Source organism: Urocitellus parryii, chromosome 8, assembly GCF_045843805.1.
Source record: "Urocitellus parryii isolate mUroPar1 chromosome 8, mUroPar1.hap1, whole genome shotgun sequence".
Classification (NCBI taxonomy): Eukaryota; Metazoa; Chordata; class Mammalia; order Rodentia; family Sciuridae; genus Urocitellus; species Urocitellus parryii.
In genome coordinates, this window is record NC_135538.1 from 16,239,388 (window position 1) to 16,259,350 (window position 19,963).

The following is a 19,963-nucleotide window of genomic DNA, read 5'->3' on the forward strand; positions in this document are numbered from 1 at the left end:
ATAGACTGCATAAATTATCTCCCCCATGCAAGCCTGCATCCTCTGGTATTAGCCACACATTCAAGATTAAAAAAATTTATGGGATTATTTGTTATCCTCCCAAGAGTCTTAACACAATTTCAACACATGTACTGGGAATGTATTGTCCACTGGAAATTCTCTTACTTTTACATTCACAATGAATACTGTCACATTCTTGTTGAGAAAAGTTGTACCAGTTTGCACTCCTACTATAGTTGTAGGGACAAACGAGACAAGGCACCTAAGACAACAGGAAACAGTTTTATTTGGCTGCAGCCAGGTTCAGAGGGCACAGCTTTTGCTATAATCAATCAATCCCCTGAACCCCGACTCCAGGCCGCCTCAGAATTTTACACCCAGCATGTAAGGGGAGGGGCTCAGAAGTTCACATAAAAACAGCCTTCCCTTTCACTGCCTTGGGCAAACCAACCACCAAGGACAACCAACACCCAAGAAAGGGAGAGCTTCTTCTCCCCTTTCTTTCCTGCCCCTGCCAGCTGACACCAGGGAGCCCAATTGCAACTTATCTGAAAAATGTAGAGATCTCTGTGAAGCCCAGCTCAAGGCCAGAGGCCTTGTTTGCACATTTCCACAAAGCACCACACTGGATATGCTTGTGAAAAACTAGTAAGAGGGTGTCCAACACCTAGAGTGCTGATACCCTGTCCCTCCCCCTGCACAGCCAGTGGCCAAGCAAAACAGGGCGACAGGAAAATGGGAAGTCCACCCACACTGAACTCCCCTGCAGAGACTCTTTTGCTGACAGTCCTAAAATCAGCCACTGGGAAGATTTCTGAAGAAGCCCAGCCAAGACCCCTCTGTGGAGAAAGGGGGGGGGGTGCCACCACATTGTAACAGTTTCAACTTCTCTTGCCAATGCTCCACTTAACATTTACAAGTTTTTACAAAATGTTGCCCTTGATCAAATGATACACTTTTAAATTGTATCAATTTGCACAGCAATTCATTCTAGGAAATTGTGTAGAGGTTTATACATGTATGGTTATTGCATCTTTCTCATTTGTTAAAGTAACTAACAGGAGACCATCTTTATAAACACCTGGTTGCTTATAAATCTAACAGTCATTCCATAGATTGCTATGCAGAGCTAAAAAGAAAATCACCTGTATAATGTGCTATTCTAGAAGGAACTACAAGAAGATTTTAAGATATAAATTGAACACTTTATTTCATTTATATTTTCTATTGGTTAGAATTTCTATTAAAGGGGCTGGGGATATGGCTCAAGCAGTAGCGCCCTCACCTGGCATGTGTGCCACCCGGGTTCAATGCTCAGTACCACATACAAACAAAGATGTTGTGTCTGCTGAAAACTAAAAAATAAATATTAAAAAAATATTTAAAAATAATTTCTATTAAATTTGGGGCAGCTGCAAGAGATTAGATCATAATGTCTGCAAGAAATGGAAGTGAAGAAAACAACTAAGATAATGAATAGTATGATCAGATATATTGATCAAGGTGTCCACCACAGACACATGACATTGAAAACCATGATGGCATTTGCATTGGGAATGGAAAGATAATGGACTTGCCCTTAAAGTGACAAGTGTAAATATAAATAATTGCATTTTATGATGCATGTTGAACTGATATCCAGCCTGCTACAATGAGGTAATAAAGTTACTCTTCCCAAGAGCTGTTCCTTATATTCTCCACCTTTCTTTAATGAAGCTGTACATCCTTGCCCTTGGAGCAATGTGGAAATCACAGTACAGTGTATGTGTCTCTTGCATGTGTGCTGTCCTAAACCATCAGTTGAGTCTTCAGACCAACAAGGGTTGTGGCTCAGAGCTAAGAAACAAAGCCACAAGACAGCACCAGCATATAGATCAAAAGTCCTGTTCCTACTGAAGCAGGTTTAATCACAGGTAACATCGCTACCTGAATGTCCCTTCTTAAAGAATCATTTGTCTGCAAGAGGGGAGGCAAGGAGACCTAACAGGAAGTGTCAGTGTGTGCATCATGATAATTCTCCCCCACACACTCAGCCCGTCACAACTATATCATGAAAATGCAGGTCAGGAGCCAACACCCTCACTGGCCACTGGAGAGGCCAGCTCAGGTCCCACAGGTATAAAGACACGGGAGAAGACACCAAAGCCAAAGATCAGGAGAGTGAGGCCTATGCAGTGCCAATGCAGAGCAGCATCCAGTAAAGGAGAGAAGACCTGAAGGGATGAGACTGAGCAGGAAAAAGGAACCTGCTAGCAGAGGTCAAGCACAGGAGAAGGGAGGAAAAGGCTCAAGAGGAGAAGCCCAGAGACTGCCACCTCAATTCTGGAGACCTTGACCTCTGGCCAATGTTCCAGGCCCTTGTCTGCCTCAGGGCAGGCTGCCTCCTTCAGGGAATATTATTTATTCTCTCTTACTCAACCTTATAGACACTATATGCTGACATATCCACAAACAAAAATTAATCTGACAAGTCTCACGAGAAACAAATCAGCAGGCCACAAGTAAACACCATAAAAAGTATTCTATATTGCCCTATTGTTCTAAGCCTTTTCAGGGGACTTTGCCTTTATGAGAATAGTATTTGTGTATCAATTCAAAAATACAAATTTCTGTAGATTTTTTTCATGAAAATAAAAGACATAGACTGAGAGAGCAGGTTACATGGGTTCATATTTGCTTTGAAGATAAGCATTAATACAGCGACACAGCTCTCCTTTTCCTAGTGAGGACAGTGTTTCCATAACCTAGTCCAAGTTTGCCTGTCTGTTTGTAGGAAAAAGAAATATATCTGAAAAACTACAAGTATTAATCATCAACTTGGGTGATTCTGCAGTGTCAATCAACCAAAGGTATGGTCAGATTAGAACAAGAACATGGTCCCGGCATGCAGGGTGGGGCGAGGGAGCTCATGCGGATGCCCTCCTCCTTGTCCACCACTTCTGCTCCCTTCCGTAGCTCCTGGAGGTGCTTGTGTGCTCCTTAGGTGCAGACATGGTACCTATTTTGTGAAGAGGCAGCTGAGGAGACTCTGGCAGTCACCATGGTGGTTGAAAAGCCCAAGGAAGGAGTCAAGACTGAGAACAACCATCATACTAACTTGAAGGTGGCAGGGCAGGATGGTTTTGTGGTGCGGTTTAAGACTAAGAGACTCTTAATAACCTAATGAAAGCCTATTTTGAATGGCAGGGTGTGTCAATGAGGCAGATCAATTCCGATTTGATGGGCAGCCAATTAAAGTAACACACACGCCTGCACAATTGGAAAGGGAGGATGAAGATGCAATTGATGTGTTCCAGCAGCAGACAGGAGGTGTCTACTAAAAAGGGAACCTGCTACTTTACTCCAGAGCTCTGTTCTTACAGACCAAGAACACATTCTCAATTGCAAAACTGCAATTTAGTTCCAGCTCATCCTGACTTCTACAGTATAGTCGTCTCAATTCTTTCATTTTCTGCTTCTCCATTCCTTTATTGAACATAATGTAACTGGTGTATGTGCACAAGCAAATTGCATTTTTAAGAAACTAAATGGCCAATGAAATGTTTTGATTGACATCCAATGGAGATGGATGGGGAAATACTGGTTCTGTGAAAATATCCTCTTTCTCTGTTAATGACGTGCTCATTCAACTCTTATCTTTATACTCCAATAAGTTATTTTGCTCTCACTGTTTTAACAAAAAACAAATAAACAAAAGCCCCAGAAAACATAAAAACATGTTCATACCTTGTTCAATTGGAGAATTTTAATGTTTTTCATTTATCATTATAAAACCAAAGACAATTCTTACATTTTATGGACATTGTTTTTACATGTAAGGCAATCTGTCTTTAAGAAGGGGTAAATTACTCTTTAAAAAAAAATTACTGGGCTGGGGATGTGGCTCAAGCGGTAGCGCGCTCGCCTGGCATGCGTGCGGCCCGGGTTCGATCCTCAGCACCACATACCAACAAAGATGTTGTGTCCGCCGAGAACTAAAAAATAAATATTAAAAAAAATTTCTCTCTCTCTCTCTCCTCTCTCTCACTCTCTCTTTTAAAAAAAAAAAAAATTACTATCCAGGCAGTGGCACAAGCCTGTATGTAATCCCAGCGGCAATGGAGGATGAGACAGGAGGATAGCTAGTTCAAAGCCAGCTTCAGCAATGGCGAGATGGAGAGATGCTAAGCAACCCTGTCTCTAAATACAATACAAAACAGGGCTGGGGCTGTGACTCAGTGGTGGAGCGCCCCTGAGTTCACTCCCTGGTACCCACATCCCTTCCCCCCTAAAAAATTTCTAGTTTTCCCTTCAAGTCAAGCATCTTGTTTAAATAAACCTCTTGTTGCAGACACACACACACACACACACACACACTGTGCCAGCCCGGAATCTTGAAGGAGTCGCTGACTGCTATACCAAACAGCATGGAGGGCGCAGGACCTGGCTAAGTGCACTTCTCTCCTCAGCTCCTGGTCCAGGTTCCGGGCTCCTTGAGCGAGCCTGCTTCTCACCCACCTCCCCACGGAGAACTGCAACAGTTGCCTGGCAGGACATTACCACTAGACACAAAACTGCCATGCTTTTTTTGAACACACATTTAAGAAGAAGAGAAAAAAACATCAAAACTCGACTGGGAAAAAAGACTTGCAAAACCTGTTTTAGATAAAATCAATTTTTATGAAAAAGAAATGGGTGGAGGCTAGAAACTTGGGTGGAGGAGAAGCCAAGGGAAAGCAGCCTCAGCTGGGTAAATGAAAAGTCTGAACGTTGACATCAAAACGCTGGAACTATGCGCTGGCAAGTTCAGGCCCCGCGAGGTGCCCAGGGCAGCACCAGCCGCCTTCTTCCATGCTGCCACCCCCATCCTGTCCCATCATTTACTAATCACTAAGCAAGTCTATGTCCACTGCTCTGGGAAAGCATATCCTTCGATAGCTATTGGCAACCAACTAAATTGTTACAGTTGGGCTAAAGTCCTTCCTTCTATGGAACTACCTGATGTACTATATAGGTATCTGCTCCATTTTTGGAATTTTCGTACGTCCAAGTTGGGATGTCCATTTCTCTTACTGCTCATGTCAGCTACAGTTACACCTAATAAGAATTTCTAATTTTATTTTGTTCCCTCCACCCACACCCTGCAGCCAGGCTGAGAATCAAACCCAAGGATAAGCAGGCAGTGTGGCACTCTGTTTTTGAGCTCCCCACCCCCAAGCCCAGAAGTTCTAATTTTCTAAACCTGCAGTGCTGAGATCAAGATGGAGAGCAGCAGTTAATGGAAACTTCTGTTATCTGGGAGGCTTTATTTGCCTAGATTTCCATTATTTTTAACCCTCAGGCAGTTCATTGTATTATAAAATGACATTTATTTGTTCCCTTAGAATATGCTAACTGGGAAAAAAGAGTATATAACAGAATATAAACCCTTATCATATAAACAAATATTGAGAGATAATTTAAGAGCCATACAGAATTTGATGTGCATGAATGTCTCTTCTGTGAAGTTGCTTATCTTTGAGAATTAAAACTTGTTCAATTGAAGAACAAGTATGTAATATAACAGCAACTAATATTGACTGCAGGCACTGTGTATATACTGCCACAAGCTTAATTCATTTCCAGGGGATCTCTCCACTAAGGTCTGCGAAAGCCTAGAATCTTGGCAGGCTGGAAACATGGCATTTTCTCATTCATGAAACATTAGAATGCTGGACTCACTTCCCATTGCATAAGAAGCCACAGGAAAAGTAAAGATGTTTACTTTTGTTATGTGTTTTTGTTTTATTCTTGTGATCCATTAAGCACAACAAAACTACAAAATTGCTCTCCCAAGATGTGCACATCCAGGAAGCTGAAGATTGAATCAATCAACATTTTTTTCTACTGATTTTTCATGGAAGATAAACGTCCTACCACTTTCACCTCCAAGCCTAAGCAGTCAGACTTTTCTCACGGAGCAAAAAACCAGGCTAGTCAATCTTCCTTCCTCCACCTCATTCTTTGACTGGAGCTCCTTCTGATGTTCCATCTTGATTTTAGCAATCAAAGTCATTGGCCATTTTTTATTTCAAATGCTTCAATATGGAAATTTTAACATGTTTCACTCAGGCAACATCTAAAGATAAATTAAAATTATAGAATTTCACAAAAAAGATAATAATACAGCTTCACAAAAAAATGGTAATAATAGAGCTGAATATTCCTCATTTTAAAGGCTGGTGCCTGAAGCATTTCAGATTTGGGATTTGTTTAGACTTCTTATACAAATTGGGAGCTTGGGGCTGGGACCCAAGTCTAAACACCAAATGCATGTGTTTCGTATACACCTTATATGCATGGCCTAAGCATGGCTTTATAAAATATTTTAAGGAGTCGTCGTTTGGGCTGCAACCCATCACAGGAGGCCAGGTGTGGAATTTTCTACTTGTGGCATCAGGTCAGAGCTCAAGCACTCCTCCCTGCTGACCAGAAAATGCAGAGTAAGTAACTTCTTCCAGTCCTCACTTCCTCCATGAAAGGACATGGAGACTGTCAGCTCAGGCATCCACCTTACAGATTATTGAGGCAAACTACCTCATTTGAAAGACCAAGAAATCAAGACCCAAAGAGGTCAAGGCACTAAGACATGGGCCAGACCCGGCCAGGATGCATGGCTGGTGGTCAGGCAGCACTCACTCGCCTCCCTTTGCAGGCCAGTGGCAGAAGGAGAAGGCTCCAGAGGCAGTGGCTGGGGATCAGACAGGGCGGCGGATCTGAACTGGAGTGCATCTGCTGCCTGTCCAGGTCACTAGGGGCGGCCAAGTCGTCTTCATCAATGAGGAGGCCCAGAGCACCACTGGCTGCACCTGGTCACTGGCAAGGCCATGGTCACTGGTCACCAGTGGTAGAGCACAGATTGCCTACTGGCTGGGAGGGAGCATAGACTTTTTTTCCTGGGGTGGGGGGAGGTCAGTCCCAGGAATTGAACTCAGGAGCACTAGACACTGAGCCACATCCCCAGCCCTAGTTTGTATTTTATTTAGAGACAGGGTCTCATTGAGTTGCTTAGGGCCTCACTTTAGCTGAGGCTGGCTTTGAACTCCTCTTCCTCCTGTCTCCACCTCCCCAGCCCCTGGGATTATAGGCTGCACCACTGTGCCTGGCTGAGGAAGCATATACTTTCAAAGGTGCAAGATCCTATCTAATGAGAGCTAACCCAGACTTGCTCTCTGAAGGAGAAAGAAAGGCAAGCAAATGAGCAGAAGCCCTCAAGGTCTCTTGAGGTCTAGGCTCCCAACTGGGGCACTGTCACTTCTACCACTTTCCCTTGGCCGAAGGTAGTCATGAGGCCAGCTCAGATTCACAGACTGGAGACATAGATTGCTTTTTTTGATGGAAGAGGTTGCAAACTCACATTGGGAAAGGTTGTAGATTCAAGGAGGAAATGAAAATTGGGGCATTATTTTTGTAATCCATATAGCATATGTTGAAAAGATTACTGAACCCAGCTGAAGTTTGATTCCTCCATCTCAGATAACAGGATTACACTTGGTCACAGGTACGGCATTGATCATATACTTCTTTGATTATATAAAAAATTAAGTGGACACGTGTAAAGATTTTTTTATTAAAAAACAAAATAATTTTTTTAAAAAAACCAGGGTTTGAATCCAGGGGCCCAAAACAACGGAGCTGCATCTGCAGTCATTTTTTTAAATTACTCATTTTGAGACAGGGTCTCTCTGTGTTGCTTGGGGCCTCAAGAGGTTACTGAGGTTGACATTGAACTCACAATCCTCCTACCTCAGCCTCCTGAAGCATCTGCCACTATGCCTAACTGAAACATAATTCTTACTCCTGTAAAATAAGGTGATTGTTGATTGATTGAATGATTTTTAGGCACGTGTAGTCTTTTTGGTAGTTTTTGTTTGTTTGGTTTTGGTGCTGGGGATTGAACCCAGATGTTAGAGTCTGTAAACAAGTCAAAAAACACCTGGCAGTTTGCCAGGGGAATGTTAGAGTTCATAAACAAGTCTGGATGGTGCCTGGCAAAATGCCAGAGGGAATGGTTTGAGAAGTAACAAAAGCGAGCCATTAAGTGTGGAGATTCCTTATTGGTTGACTGCTATATCTGGTTTATGTTAATTAGATAACCTGTGTGGAATGTATAAATACCGCTCCTGTCCTGCAATAAATTGCTTCCACTCCTGCTGTATCAACATACACAGTTATTCGTCCCCCCCCCGCCCCCCCCCAAGTTATTTTGCTGCAGCCGGACTGCAGCACCCAGAGGCACTTTACCACTGAGCTACATTTCTTATTTTATTTATTTGTGCATCTTGCTTAAGTTCCTGAGGCTGAACTTGTGATCCTCCTGACTCAGCCTTCCCAGTCACTGGGATTATAGGCGGGTGCCACTGCAACCCAGCTATTTATTGATTTTTGATTCTGTATTCAGCTGGTCTGAGATCCTGTTAGTCAAGGCCCACAATGGGCCTGAGGGCTTCTATTTTGGGGGTGGAAAAGCTGAATTTCAGTTTGTTACTGAAGCTTTTAAGATGACCTCCATGTTCTGGTGTTAAGAAATAAATATCTACATGTTCAGGACAGAACCATTAAAGGCCTAACTGCATAGCACATGAACAAAGCTCAAGGTGCTGGAGAGACCGAGGATCTCTGAAATGGCAGAAGGACTACAAGTCACTTCATTCACATGGATTCGCTTACTGCTCAGTGTGAGGCAAATTAAAGTTGGGATTTTAAGAACTTCCTGGGAACCCCTCACCCTATACTTCCTATCTACAGGTGATTGAATCTGGGGATGCTGAACCCATAGATATGCAGAACTGACTATATGCTCATCAAATATCTTTGTACTTGAACTGGAGTTTTCTTTTTCAGAATATTTTAAATATTTTTTCATTAGAAATGACATTTGTAAACTATTTAAAAATATAAAACATTAATGATCTATGCAAATACTAAAGGATAATATTTAATTAATGTATGTAATGCTATTTGTTAAGTACTAAGTCAAATCTAAAATGAAAAGTTCAAGATTTTCAGATTAGGCTGGGCCCAGTGGGGCACACCCATAATCCCAGCAGCTCAGGAGGCTGAGATAGGAGGATCAGGAGTTCAAAGCCAGCTCATCAACGGAAAGATGCTAAGCAACTCAGTGAGACCCTATTTCTAAATAAATACCAAATAGGACTGGGGATATGACTCAGTGGTCAAGTGCCCCTAAATTCAATCCCTAGTAGCACCCCACCAAAAAAAATGATTTTTATATTAATATTTTGGTTTTTGCTCATAAAATTTTTTGCATTGGTACCAACAATAGGTATTTTATTTTTTTATTTTTTATTTAAAGAAAGAGAGAATTTTAATATTTTATTTTTTAGTTTTTGGCGGACACAACATCTTTGTTTGTATGTGGTGCTGAGGATTGAACCCTGGCCGCACGCATGCCAGGTGAGCGCGCTACCGCTTGAGCCACATCCCCAGCCCCAACAATAGGTATTTTAAATGTAAATATTTAATTTCTTACTTGTTGCTGTTAGTCATTTCGAAAGCTTAAAATGTGTGAGGAATCACAGTAAAATTTCATCATCAAGGTATTTTAAATGTAAATATTTAATTTCTTACTTGTTGCTGTTAGTCATTTCGAAAGCTTAAAATGTGTAAGGAATCAGAGTAAAATTTCATCATCATTAAACCACAAACCTGACTAACAGGCAAAAAAGTGGTAAAAACTGTAGTGGAAGATTTACAAATTCCCACAACCACCTAGAAATAATTTTAGGAAAAGCATTTTACTATAAGCTCACAGATAGGGATCCTTGAAAAAGAAGAAGAATTAGTACCAGTTACTTTCTTGCCTTTCACCTTTTGGTCAGACTTGGTCAGTGGGAGGAGCAAGACAAGTCAGTCTACATAATTGAAACTGTCTGCTTATGCAACACAGGTCAGGTTTTTTGCTTGTTTGGGGGTTTTGTGCACATCAAACCTGTTCCCTTACTCTCTTAGTCAGCTTTCTATCTTTCTATCACTGAGACAAAATATTAAGAGAATTCATATATAAGGCTCCCAATTTAGGAGGTTTCATTGCTTTGGGGGCCTGTGGGGCAAGGCAGTGTACCATGGTGGGAGAACAGAACTCTCAGTAGCTCCCCCGTGGCATTCCCCCATCTTAAAGTTTCCAACAAGTCCTAATAGTGCCACACTTGGGCCAAGTCTTTAACTGAAGGGCTTTGGGGTACATTCTAGATCCAAACTATAGTACTGGTGCACGCTAGGCCAGTGCTGGGCCACTGAGCTTAATCTCCAGTCCCCAGGTCAACTGGAAATAGTCTCACTTCTGAATCAAACAATTTTTTTTTTATTATACTGCTTAAATATGATGGTAAGAATTCTTTTTGAAAACTTTTGGGTATGTGTCTTATTGCATTATGAAAATTTAATTGTGTACCAAATGAATATAACATTTTTCAGAATAATATTAATCAGAAATAAAAACATAAGATGAATAACTACTGCACATAACTAAAAAATATAGAATATTTTTCTCCATAGAAATTTCTCCTACATAGGTAACTAGAAGTGTAACTGAAGTTGTAAGATATGTGCACTTCATTTTATTGAAAAAAAAATCTAAATTGTCTTCCAAGGTACATTTATTAATGGCATTTGCTTCTGTATTATATGAATTTGTGTTCTTTCAGCACAGACTTTGCCAGCACTTAATAGGGCCCAATTTCGGCATATTTTGCCAATCTAGTGATTCTCAATGTTTTCTCCTTGTGGTCCTAATTTGTCTTGCCCAGATTAATGAAATAAATTGTCTTTTAATAGAATAAAAATGACCTAAAGAAAATTAAGTGACTTGTCAAGATGATATGCATTGGTTTTACCACCTAGATCTTCTGCTGCAGTTTACTTCTTGGTATGATGAGCCAGGCACTACACTTAGACTACTGTATGCACTATTTTAATTGAAATGTGCAACAGTATTTCAAGGTAGACTCTCCTTACACCTATTTTATAAATAGGGAAATAAAATATCTGGGAGAGAGATTGAGGAAACATGGGCACCCACATCACACACAAACACAGGTCTTGAACACCAGGCTGAGTCTGGAACCCATGCTTCAAATCTCTACTGATCTTACTGTCTTTTTGATAACAGTGTATGGAGATATACAGGTAAAGCTGTATGGATATACTGTACCTAGGTATATATTATGAATCAGTAAGCAAGATATAACATTATTTTGTAGATTTTCAAACAATAACTAAAATGGCATTTCAACTGCAGAGTAGACAGGGGGAACAGGAGCAGGACACCCATTGTTTCTTCTTTCTACTGTAACTTCTCTACCACAGGAACTATAAGAGCTAGATGCTACACTTCCCAGACTCCTTTGCAACCTAACTCCGGGAGGTGCCTTTAGATTCTGTCAATCAAATGTGGCATAACTGGAGCAGAGGCCAGACATCTGTTGTTCCTGCTGCCACAATGGTTTCTTTGCTGTCCGATTAACAGAGGTCCTGGGCTGTGGTCACTGGCTTGAAAGCATTGAGAGCAGGGCCTGTGTCATCCATTCTCAGGGTACAAATACTTACAGGCTCAGTGTGATTCCAGAGCCAGCAATAGAGCTGTGGCTATTGTGGTGAGATACTGATTATGGTGGTTTCCTAGCATAACATAATGGCTTCCTAGTTGTGATAGATTGGTATGGTTATGATGTCAGCAGTCTTTTGATCAGCAAAGGGGCACCTCTCTTAGTGACTCATGCAGGTTTGGACAGCTTCCTGGGGCAAAGCAAGAAGATATTGAAGTTCAAGACCTGCCAAAAGCAGGGACCAAAATAAATTCCTTGCTGAAGGACTGGATGCTCAGAGGAAGGGTGAACTGGAGGAAAACCAGTCTTCAGACAGACTGCAGTCCAGCTGCAAGGTTTCTGCATGGCCCCAATCTTAACTCCTGAAATGGAAATAAGTAATTCTGGACTTATGGTCTTGAAGCAAATTAGAGTCGTTCTGGAGGAAGGAAATACATGAGCTTCAAATTCTTTCAATGGCAACTTTTAATACAGCATATACCTCACGGAGACCATGATAATCAAGCATATATAACAATATGAACGAGAATCAGCAGAAATGTACATTAGAAACAGAAAAAATACAGAAACTATAGATCAGAATTCTAACAAAAGTCTAGTGCATGTCACAAATGTAATATAAAACTTTCTAGTAACAACATTAAAATGGTGAAAATAATTTGTAAATATTTTTCTTTAACTCAAAATATTTTAACTAATATTTTTATTTAATCCTGATGATTTCAACACATACTCACCACAGGCCACATCATCACGTCCTCTCACAGCCCAAGCCACCCTCTTCCCATCAAAGTGCTACCAAACAAAGGATCTGTGAAAAAAATAGGCATTGCTTGCAGTGCACCTGGACTCAACCATAGAACACTAATGACAGGGACACTGCATGGTATAACCAGGAAGATGCAGCTTTTGACCAAGAGTGGAGGCCAAAACTATTGTAAGAAAGAATTCCTGCAAAATAGGAGCAGAGAAAGGTAGAGTTCAAATAGTACTTGGTAAGGAAGTTCTACAAGCTGAAATCATACAGAAGGCAAGCATATTCCTTTGAGATAAGGATCACTGATATAAAGAGATAGGAAATATCCTGACCGTAACAAAAATGGATAGCATCCTTTGAAAGGAGCAATCTTTTAACATCGTGGGAAAATAAAGAAAAAATATCTTCTGCATAAAAAATTTTAAAAAGGAAAATAAAAGTAATTATCTGCTTATGTCAAGCTCAAATTCAATATTTCTCATGTGCCTAACAAAGCAAAATATTCTCATGAGAAATGCATGTTGTTGTCTTCTCATTTTATGTTCACACACCCTTTTTTAGATAAATAAATATTAATTCACTCTATTTTTAATTTGCATCCAGTAGTGCAAGCGTCAGAGGCTTCAGTGTTATTCATCTTTGTTGCTTGTTTGTTAGTTTGTTGGGGGAGGAGGGACCTTAGACAAAATGATTTGCAAAAGGAGATCTGAAATACACCACAGAGAATCTCCACATCTGTACAACCACATGCTGGGATCCTAATTAGAATATGACGTACTCCATGTTTGTATAAATATGTCAAACCACACTCTACTATCATGTATAACTAAAAAAAAAAAATAAAGAAAATAAATAAATAAGAAGAAGATTTGAAATAAGTTTGCTTCTAGTGGGAACATTTCCTGTCCACTGTTGCTAGGTCACATTGTGTCTGTCAACCAGAGCTAAACAGTTGGCTATGTTGTTTCTAGGCAGAAAAATATTCACATGGTGGTAAATATTGAGGCATCCCATGAGGTGGCTCAAGTAATAAGTATTTCCTGGCTCATTTGTACTCTTTTATTTATTTATTTTTTCTGGTACTAGGGATTGAACTCAGGGTCACTTGATCACTGAGCTACATCCCTAGTCCCTATTTGGTATTTTATTTAGAGACAGTTTCTCACTGAGTTGCTTAGTGACTCTGTTTATGAGGCTGGCTTTGGACTTGAGATCCCCCTGTCTCAGCCTCCCTTATTCCTGGGAACACCACCATGCCCAGCTCATTTGTACTCTTAAAAGTATAATTCTCCTGACTTTTTACATGTTTTCTTTGGTGCTATTCTGTATGTGAAATCCAGAATTGATGATTTCTTTTCAAAGAAAATATGTTACTATCATTCACACAATCTAAGTCTAATCTTAAAAATATTTACATACATTTATGATTTATGCCTTAAACTTCTGTTAGGAGGATCCAAGATGGCAGGCTGGAGAGAGGCTGCATTCTGTATTGCTCCATGAGCAGGGATTCTAGTAGTGGGAATACTGTTTCTCTGTGAGTTACTAGAGGAGCCCGACAGCTGCTCCCATACAGGAATCCTGGCCACTGTGCCCATGCAGGTCTCCAGGCCTCAGCACCCGCACAGGAACCGTGGCCACCCACCTGCACAGGAATCCTGACCTCCTATCCATGCAGGATACCAGGGAGCTGCCCACATGCAGAACCTCTGGCCACCATTCTCATGTGCACCCTCATCTGCCAACGTAGAGCTCCCCGATCGCCTCCATCTTGGGACACTGTAACCACTGCCATAGTTCCCTACACGTGGTAGCCACCACCTGATGACAAGGACAGGGTCTGGAGACAGCCACCAGCCACAGCACTGCATGCGACTCAGCTGCATCTCTGAACACTCCACCCAGTGCCACCACCCAGCCCAACGTGACCCGACACCCCATCTCTAAAAGCAACCACCTGTATCTTTGAACACCTTTGTAGCCATCTTTAGTTGGGGGCAATTCCCAGCTTGGGACACTGGCTGGGGCCCTGAAGCAACAACAAGGACCTATACTTCCCAACACCCACCTCTCCCCCACAGCCACTAAAGCGGCATAGTGCTTGCAGCTATGCAGCTGGTCCATACCTCGCAAAGCCTGGCCCTGGACTGCCCAATAGAAAATAGCTCTCCATAACAGGTGCATATCCCCCAGAACACAGCCTACAAGACCTCCAGAAGAGAGGTTCCTAATTGGAAAGTAGAAAGGGAGAGGGTGAATGAGATACAGTTGAAAGACAAAATTAGAGACTAGGAATTCTAAGATCTACAGGTGATATAAGGAGATAAGACCAGGTGCCCACATAACCCAAGCAGGCCCCAAAGGAGAACAGCAGGGTTCAGTCTCACAAGAGGGACCAGTAAGTGCTGTACCCCACTTCCAGGAGCTCTGCCCTCAAGACCAACCCTCCCCCCTAATAACCTTCACCATCCTGAGGGTGGATATACCACCAAGTACTTTTCAAGAATTTTCTAGAATTAGTAAATGAATTCAGCAAAGTAGCAGGATATAAAATCAACACCCATAAATCAAAGGCATTTCTGTATATCAGCGACAAATCCTCAGAAAGGAAAATGAGGAAAACTACCCCATTTACAATAGCCTCAAAAAAATAAAATAAAATATTTGAGAATCAATTTAACAAAAGAGGTGAAAGACCTCTACAATAAAAACTACAGAACCCTAAAGAAAGAAATCAAAAAAGAACTTAGAAGATGGAAAGACCTAACTTCTCCTGGATAGACAGAATTAATATTATCAAAATCATACTACCAAAAGAGCTATACAGGGGCTGGGGATGTGGCTCAAGTGATAGCGCACTCGCCTGGCATACGTGCAGCCCGGGTTAGATCCTTAGCACCACATACAAAGAAAGATGTTGTGTCCACCAAAAACTAAAAAATAAATATTAAAATTCTCTCTAAAAAAACTATACAGATTTAATGCAATTTCAATCAAAATCCCAATGGCATTCCTCATAGAAATAGAAAAAGCAATCATGAAAATCGTCTGAAAACATAAGACACCCAGAATAGCTAAAGCGATGTTTAGCAGGAAAAGTGAAGCAAGTGGCATCACTGTACCAGATCTTAAAATATACTACAGAGCATAGTAAAAACAGCATGGTATTAGCACCAAAACAGACTGGTAGACCAATAGTACAGAATAGAGGACACAGAGACTAACCCACAAGATTACAATTATCTTATACTAGACAAAAGTGCCAAAAACATACATTGGAGAAAAGATAGACTCTTCGACAAATGGTGCTGGGAAAACTGGAAATCCAGATGCTGCAAAATTAAATTAAACCTCTATATCTCACTATGCACAAAACTCAATTCAAAGTGGATCAAGGACCTAGGAATTAAACCAGAAACCCTGTGTCTAATAGAAGAAAAAATAGGCCCTAATATCCACCATGTGGGGTTAGGCCCCAACTTTCTTAATAAAACTTCTTTGGTGCAAGAATTAAAATCAAAAATCAATAAATGGGATGGACTCAAATTAAAAAGTTTCTTCTTGGCAAAAGAAACAATCTGTCAGGTCAATAGAGAGCCTACATTCTGGGAATAAATATTTACCCCTCACACATCAGATGGAGCACTAATCTCTAGGGTATATAAAGACCTCAAAAAGCTAACCACCAAAAAACAAATAACACAATAAATGGGCCAAGAACCTGAACAGACACTTCTCAGACGATGATATACATCAATCAACAAATACATGAAAAAAAAATGTTCATCATCGCTAGCAATTAGAGAAATGCAAATCAAAATTATTCTAAGATTTTATCTCACTCCAGTCAGAATGGCAGCTATTATGAATACAAACAATAATAGGTGTTGGTGAGGATGTGGAGGGGAAAGGTACACTCATACACTGCTGGTGGGGCTGCAAATTGGTGCAGCCAATATGGAAAGCAGTGTGGAGATTTCTTGACAAATTGGGAATGGAACCACCATTTGACCCAGCTATTCTTCTCCTCGGTCTATATCCAAAGGACTTAAAAACCACATACTACAGGAACACAGCCACATTAATGTTTATAGCATCAAAATTCACAATAGCTAAATTGTGGAACCAAGATGCCTTCAATAGATGAATGAATAAAGAAACTGTGGTATATATACAGAATGGAATATTACTCAGCATTAAAAGAGAATTAAATCATGGCATTTGAAAGTAAATGGATGGAGATGGAGAATATCATACTAAGTGAAGTAAGACAATCCCAAAAAACCAAAGGCTGAATGTTTTCTCTGATATGTGGATGCTGATCCATAATGGTGATGGGCGGGGGAAGAAAGGGAGGAATGGAGGAACTTTAAATAGGGCAAACGGAAGGGAGGGGAAGGAAAGGAGTATGGGTAGGAAAGTTGGTGGAATGAGATGGACATCATTACGCTAAGTACATGTATGAAGTCACAAATGGTGTGTACAGAGACAAAAAATTGGGCTCTATATGTGTACTATGTATAACACATTATAATAATAAAAATTTTGAAAAAACCTCAGCCAAAAAATATCTCATAATATCTGATTAATGAAGCTGAAAGTATGACTAGTGTTAAAGCCTATGATTAACATGTGCTTCCAATGATTGAAAAGGAGTGTATGGTTTATTAAAATAACTATCATAATTACAGTAAATGGTTTTTTGAAATCTATAAAATCCTGGAGGTCAAAGTGTACTTAATGTAGTTCAAGAATTCACTTTGTCTAAAAGCTAAATTGTTTTTACTGAAAAAAAAATATTTTTCCCTGTGCCAACATGAAGATGGTGCTGCATGGAAATATGATTTTCAGAATTGACAGGTTGGTAAGATGACTCATGTAGAAGTAATACCATGCATCTCTTTTTACTTCTGTAGCCTAGGAATATGCCTCATAAGTTGAAAAATGCCTACATATTTCTAACATACTTCCAAAGATAAGGAGGAGTGTTAGCTCAATGAATTTGGTTTTTATAAAAGGGAGGTGAAGTCGAGACTAGTAGTAGCTGAATAAAAGTAAAACATTAAATTTGTCATATCTATGACTGCACCTATGAAAAAAAGAGAAACAAATTAAACCTCTCCATATCCATGAGACCATTATTGGCAACGAAGTAGACTGTAAAACTCAGCAGAGGTGACAAACCAGCACAGAGTTTTAGCTCCCTTCCCAGATGGCCCTGAGAAACAAGTAAGAAGCAAGCACAGCAACAGAGTCCTGGACAGCCACCCTGGTCACATAGGGACAAAGGAATGTTATTTCTAAAGCATTGAAGAAAACAATTTTATATCCAGTCAATTCTCATTTAAATTCGAAGGAGTTGGTATTCATTTTTTATTGCAATCATGACAAATTATCCCAAACCTAGCTGCTTAAATCAACACATTTATTTTCTTACAATTCATTAGGTCAGAAATCTGAGTTGGCTCAACTGATGTCTCCACTTTGGATTTCAAAAGGTCAAAATCAAGATGTTGAAGAGCTAAACTGTGATGCAGAAGCTTTGAAAAAGATGTGCTTCCAAGGGCATTCCGATTGTTGGCAGAATCCACTTCCTTGCTGGCTGTGAGCAGGGCACTCCTTCACTGTAAGAGGCCTCTCTCAGGTCCACACACCTCAGATCCAGCAACAGCACATCTAATCCTTCTCTTGCTTATAGTCAAACTTCTCCTTCTGCTTCCTCCTTCTTGCCTCCAGCCTGAGAAAGTCCTCTATTTTAAGAGCTCATCTGATGGCCCTGGGCCCACTCAGGTCACCTGGGAAGGTTTTTCTATTGGAGGGTCAACTGCTTTATAATTTCAGCTACAAAACCCTCTCAGAGCTGGGTCTAGATTAGTGTTTGAATAACCAAGGACAGAAACTTAAAAAGAGAACTTTAGAATTTGTCTGCTAAGTGTGTTAAAAATGTATTGCAGATAGAAAGCCTACAGGATATTTGTCCCTTAAAGACTAAAGTTGACAATAGAGAAAGGAAAATCAAGACAATGGGACGAGGGAAGGATATAGGGTATGAAATTGTGTTATGTCCATGTATAAAATGGACCACACTGAATCCCACTTATATAGAGAATTATAATATTCTAATTAAAATAATAACAATAACACTAGGGAGCTTAGTCGAGTAAGCAAGTGGGTCAGGAGGAAGTTCCTGGCCTCCAAACTCAAACCAGATCCCAAATGGAGATGGAATCAGCTCCAGAGTTGGCTAAAAGAGTGTCAGTTGGAGATTGTATTTTCAGAAATAGAAATCATGACATTTTGACTGATGAGTGTTGCACTCCTTTTTTAAATGTTTTCCTGCATCAATTTCCACTTCTGTCAGTTAGTGCTCTCTGGGGGAATGAAGGTCAAGGAAGAGATTATGCAAGTGCCCTGCACTTAGACAAGCTGATCCCTCACCAGGGCTTTCCTAACTCAGTAGTTACTTTCCCCTTCTTTGATGCCACAGGCCTGAGACCCAGGCCATGAGATGGGGCCCTGTGTCTGAACCTCTGGATGGCAGAATAAGAGATCTCAGGCCAGGGGCCACTCATCAAGAAGCCAGAGTCCTCTTAGATTCAGGTGATCATTTCACTCATCCCCACACTGGCCTGAAATGTGTATTTGAAGTTATTTAAATGGTGCTTACCTAGTGGTTGAATGGAGGTTTAAATGATTGGATCTCGAGATAACAATAAAAGTGACCAAAGGAAACCTTAAGAGGTTAATCATAGCCAGGCGCTGCTGCACATGCCTGTGATCCCAGCTTCTTGGAGGTGAAGCAGAAGCTTGGCAAGTTCCAGGCCGGCCTAGGCGATTTAGGGACATGCTGTCCAAAATTTAAAATTTTTAGAGGAGCAGAGGATTTAGCTTCATGGTGGAGTGTGCCTGGATTCAATCCTCTCTACCTCTAAAGAAAAGGGGGGGAAAATGATTCTTTCTGCCTCAAAATGGCAGCAGAGCTGGGCATTTCCTGTTTGACTCTCAGAACTTTTCATAAAGAGAAGTTGCTTTTTACTTGTGGTTTCAGAGTTTTTCCCTAAGGTTTAGGCTCCAAGGACACAGAGCCTAGGCTCACCTTCTCTGGGTCGCAGCCAGGGCGGCGCAGGGAGTGAGGCTGGGAGGGCTGAAGCCAGTGGCGAGGCTTCGGGAGTCGCTGGGGAGTGTCTGGCCCTCGCGCTCTCAGGAACTGGGACCCAGGCGAGGGCAGCAGAGGGGAAGTAGGGCGCTGGGCACCAGCGCGGAGGACCCTTGGGCTTTAAAGGCCCGGCACCAGGTGGCAGGTCTCCAGGACTTGGGAGCTCAGACCCATGGCAGGTGTGGTCAGCCCCATGCTCATTCCTGGCTCTGCTCCTGCCTTCAATCCCCAGGCTTCTCCTGTGGGTTCCGCCCCACTGGTCCGTGTCCTCGCGGGTGGTTCTGCACCTAGCTCCAGCGGTGGGAGCCAAGGGATCCAGGTAACTCAGGGAGCAGGAAAGAGAGGGAAAAGTTAGGGCAGGGGCTGGGATTATAGCTCAGGGGAAGAGAGATTGCCTCGCACTGGGTGGAGCCTCAGCAGCACATTAAACTCAATAAAGATATTGTGTCCATCTTTTAAAAATAA

General features: G+C 41.3%; 1 long non-coding RNA gene and 1 pseudogene across 1 annotated transcript in view; one reads left to right on the plus strand and one right to left on the minus strand.

The window, feature by feature from the left end:
• The window catches only part of LOC144256690 (uncharacterized), a 145,268-nt gene that overhangs the window by 122,196 nt on the left and 3,109 nt on the right, over positions 1-19,963 (minus strand). The gene's annotated exons all lie outside the window — the stretch shown is intronic.
• On the plus strand, positions 3,041-3,320 carry LOC144256723 (small ubiquitin-related modifier 2-like; annotated as a pseudogene).